At 37.7% G+C, this 5,040-nt stretch overlaps 1 protein-coding gene across 1 annotated transcript in view; it reads left to right on the top strand.

The window, feature by feature from the left end:
- LOC102850783 (protein FAM19A1-like) overlaps positions 1 to 5,040 on the top strand; it is a 1,008,886-nt gene that overhangs the window by 314,046 nt on the left and 689,800 nt on the right. The gene's annotated exons all lie outside the window — the stretch shown is intronic.

The raw sequence follows: 5,040 nt of genomic DNA, 5'->3' as shown, positions 1-5,040 counted from the left end.
TCACATCACATCACATCACATCACATCACATCACATCACATCACATCACATCATCACATCGCATCCTACCTTATCCTATCTTATCATTTCCTGTCCAAATTGTTGTTGTGGTCATCAAATTGGAATGACTCACAACTGACCTTCCAATACATTTTTCAGAGGCTATAAATGTACAGGAGATTGCCCATTCTTCTTATAATATATCTGGTGGATTCAAACCATGAGCCTTTGGGACTGCAGAACAGGTTCATACTACTAGGCCATCAAAGTTCCCTCTTATCCATATTGTTGTTGTTGATTACTGTCGAGTCGCTACCCTATGAACAAAAGGCCTGAAGCTTTTCTATAACTATCGTCATTTATCAAAGTTCATACAGTTTCCAGAGGCATTTTGTTTAAGGAGAGGATGCCATACATGTGCTTATGTACACATATGCTTCTATATACATCAAGAAGATATATATAGATATCTTCTATATACCTCCCAAACCATTAATTTATAGCAACGTACATTCTTATAAAGTTAGTGGAGAACAAATTATTGCTTTGCACTTCATATATGTTCATTAGCAATTTTGTCCCTTTCAATTTCTTATTTAGTGATATTGTCATTATTTTCTAGATGTTTATATTTTATACATATTATGATGACAAATAAAGGTTGGATTTAATTAAGAATAATTCTAATTTGTGTCTAGATTTAGAAGATTCATAGGTAAAATAATGAAGTATTAAATAGACAGAATAATGGTTTTCTATTAACAATAGATTCAGTCTTCTTAAATAATTATCACATCAGAAAATCCTTGCAATTGTTCTATATATTTGAGAGAGGGAGAGAGAATTTGTACGTGGCGGGGGGAATAAATGTGTAGAGTATTTTTCTATGTGTAGGGGAAGGTGGAGAGAGTTCAATCAATCACCACCATAACTTGTCCTATTGCTTCAGGAGAAATGGTGGTTTGGGAAGCCTTTAAATTTTAAAAAAATCGTATTGACTACTCTTTCCCAAGTTCACCTTTTTAAGTTTTTCCAAGCTCACTTATTGTCCATACAGTGTATGAAGTAGATCAAAGGTTAATGATTGTTAATTGGGCTTCATTAAGTTATAATATAAGATCTTGAGCTCCTCATTATGCTCCAGGATTGGACAGCAATGTCATAACACCCAGAAATAATGAACTGGAAGGCATGCATTATCATGCATTGAACACTCCAGCAACTTATTATGTTTCAGCTGTACTGTCTCTAGTGAGGTACAAAGCAAAGGGAATATTAATAGCCTAGCCAAGCTTGCATTTCGAGAATATACTGTATCTTTGCTAGAACAAAGCCTTTTTTATTTGAGCTATTAGGATTTAGAAAGATGCTATGAGATCTGGTTATCCTAAGTTGTTTTTGTAAGCAGTCCTCTACAACAGGAGACAAGGTCAAATGATCATTCTACAGCTCTGCACTCCACTTGAAGTATAGCTTTCGGTCATGCATCACTTTTGCATTTAGGGGCAGTCTATTTTTTTTAATTTCCTGTGTGGTGATTTCCAAGCCATTTTGGTAATACGAAGGATTAAGATAGCATATTTGCTGCTAAGCACATTCTGTTTAGATCAGAGTCAGTTCTGTAATTTTCATTTTGCTCTGAGAATGGAAATCATGCATACAAAACAATACTAACTGTAGTTAACATGTCAGGGAAAATGAATGCACAAATGTGCAGTATAATACCATGTGCCTCAGAGATAACTGCAATGAGGGATAATGAGCTAACCTTGGTCTCTGTAATGCAAAGCAAATATACTCAAAAAGATATTACCTTTCATCACAATTTAATGTAATTGCTCCTAATCTGTAACCCTGAACAATAAACATCTTATCCAAACACTAACATTAAGCGGCTTTCCTCCAGGACACCAATATGGCATTATACATTCCCATGCCTCAGAGAAAAACTGGGCAGTAAAAAGGAAAATGTGCCCTAGATGCTGTATTCTTCTTAACTTTCTTAAAGTTTCTGGGAACAAAAAATGACTCCACTGACACTACTAATCATGTTGTTGTTGTGTACCATCAAGTTGGACCCATCCCAAAGCTAACCCTTCGGTGGGGTTTCAGAGGCAGTTAATCACAGGGAGAAGATTGTCCATCTTTCTGTGGAGCAGCTGGTAGATTCGAACTGCTTGCCCTTGGGATTACAGTGCTCTTTTTGCCAACTAGGCCACTAGTGCTATTTCCTGTGCAAAAACAAATATGAGGCTGGATGTTGAGAAAAATATTTGAGTCTGTATTTTGAAAATGTCGTATTTTGTAACTAGAAGGTTCATAGAAAGTATGCCAGCATATTTTATTTTTCACATTTGACATAATAAGCTCTCTGCGTATGTTTGTGTGTAAGAAAATCAGAAAGAAAGTTCATTTTATCCTTTGTAGGGAAGAAAATTAATATTCTTTTTCTTTAAGAAAATGATTCAAAATGTCCCATACATATTTATTAGGATGTCTTTTCTTCCATAACTAAGACAGGCCTATTTATTAACTCCAACGTGGAATGGGAATATGGAAGATCTCATTTGTTAACAGAGCAGGTGTTGAATAAATATTAGGCTTGAGTAAGTGAGAAAAGACTTACTGCTCACTTATGTGGGATTTCTCTAGAGAAAGAAAGGTTGCAGGCTTACAGCCTGTTGACTCTTGTATGAGTACAAGTTCCAGTTGCCATCAAGTTTATGGCCTGGGATTCATGACAACCTGCTGTATGTTTAAGTAGAATTGTTCTCCCCAGAGTTCTCCTTGGCTGGTTTTTCAGAAGTAGATTACCAAACTTTTCTTTAGAGTCTCTGTGTATGATTAAACCTCCAATCTTTTACTTTGTAGCCAGGAAATGTAAGCCTTTTAACCCAGGATCTCTTGTTGCATGCATCCCAAAACCAAACTAAACTCAGTGCCATCAAGTGGACCACAACTCAGAGTGACCCATTAATGGATGTCTGAGGCTGTAAATCATAATAAAAGGAGACTGCCTGTCTTTCTCCCAAGGAGCTGAAGGTAAATTTGTACCATCTGAGACATATGGCCTTTGGGTTAACAGCACAGTATGATGGACTATATTGACAGACTTTATATTTCTCAGTGTGACTTGCCATTTTACTCCACCTGAATATCAATTGTTCTGTGTTTTCCAAACATTTTGCTTTAATCTCTTCTCTCCTTAAAAGAATTTTTTAAAGGAAATTATCTCTGCAATAGATGCAATGCCAACATCATCTGACATGAGTAGAACACCATTTTTTAAAGAAATAATTGGAAATAAATCCATAGTTGTCATATTCTGACTCAAGTTATCAGATGTTGAGTACTAGGTCTGCTTCTTGACCAAAAGTGAAGTCATCAAGGAGCTCTGTGAGTGAATAAAGCCTCCAGACACCAAGAGGAGACATTCTCCTTGGGGGAAAAACCCCCACCTGAATATATACAGTGCTTTTATATTTTTTCCCTCTACAATTTATACCTTTTTCCTTAGTTATGTGCCACCTCTTATGTATATAATCTAATATCAGCTTGAGGGTGCCCTATAATGTTTCCTACTCTTTAGAAATAATTATTGGAAATCACAAAGATTCTGAATTCTGTCTCAAGGGCAATGAGAAGGCACTGGGGAATTTCTAAACACTCTTGGCCTGCTTGCATTACTCCTAGAAATGCCTATAAAGGCCTGGAGCCAGAGCAGCAAGTTGAAAATGTTTTCATGTTCTCATGCTGTATTTTAAACATTCGTGGGAGAGTTTGTGCTCATAGACTAACATAGAGGCCTCTGATTATAATAATTCTAATAAATATAATAATAAACCACTGAGCAAATCTATATTTTTCAAAGATCTGAAAGGGAACACGAGGCTTTTATTTCCACCATTCTCTCTCTCATCTCTAGCATACCCAAATCAAACCAGCTTCCTTTGGGTCACTCTAGGCTTTTGACTCACAACTCTTCAACACATAGCTGTGCATATCCTAGGGGGGCAGTTCTGAAAAAAAATTGTCACTGGATTTGTTCCCATGGTAATGCTACCTGTGCCTGAAGTGAACTACATGCTCTAGAAATTTCCATGCTTGATGTGCATAGAAAGAGACCGCAAGGCCTTTCTTCTAAGGAGCATCTGGTTGGATTTGAACCATCCACGTATCCATTAACAGTCAAGCATTGACACCATCCAGAAGATTCCAGGTGTGCATTAAATGTGTAGTAATGATTCCACAGTTTCGCTGTATGTTATATTTGCACTATTACTTTTCATGTGCTCTGGTGAAGTATTCCATAGGCAATTGTGATGCTAACTCAAAAGACGTGCTTCTTGGGTGGTTTGCATTCACCACCACTTCTATGGAAAGGATATGGGCAATCTTCTCCTGCCTGTGTGATTTACTACCTCAAAAAACCCAATAGAGGGTCATATATGAGCTGGTTGTGAGGCAAGAGCAAAAGGGAGGTTTTTGGTTGGTGGTGGTTGTTGGTTTTGCTTTCCAATGAAGCAATCCACATCAGCACAGAGCAGGTTGTGAGGATGACGTAGGTTCAGACAAGGTTTTGGTCTGACTTCCGTGGTCACTATGACTTCCAGTTGACTATGACACCTAACAAAAATAACAGAGCTGTGGTGGTCTAGTGAGTAAGGACTTGAACTAACAACCCAAAAGAAAGTTGGACAACTTCCTCCTGGGTAGTTTACTGCCTCTGAAACCACACTTGAAACTAGGCTATGAGTAGGTTTTAACTTCACTGCACAACAACAATTGCATATGCCCAAGGATCTCTGTTGGCAAAGGCTGCTAATTAAAAGACAAGTTGGTTTAACCCACTCAGAGTCTTGAAGGGGGAGAAAAAATCTGGAAATCTGATCCTGTAAAGACTGTTGTTGTTGTGGCATGTGCCATCGAGTCATTTGAGACTCACAGAGTGACCATATGTACAACAGCCCTAAACCCTGTGCCAATCTCACTTCCTCTGACACACCCATCCCAATTAACCCAGTCACTGAATCAATCCAT

Source organism: Elephantulus edwardii, unplaced genomic scaffold (genome assembly GCF_000299155.1).
Source record: "Elephantulus edwardii isolate Elephantulus edwardi_28Jun2011 unplaced genomic scaffold, EleEdw1.0 scaffold00177, whole genome shotgun sequence".
NCBI lineage: Eukaryota > Metazoa > Chordata > Mammalia > Macroscelidea > Macroscelididae > Elephantulus > Elephantulus edwardii.
The sequence above is the reverse complement of the archived record's forward strand: the minus strand, read 5'-3'. Positions and strand labels throughout refer to the sequence as shown.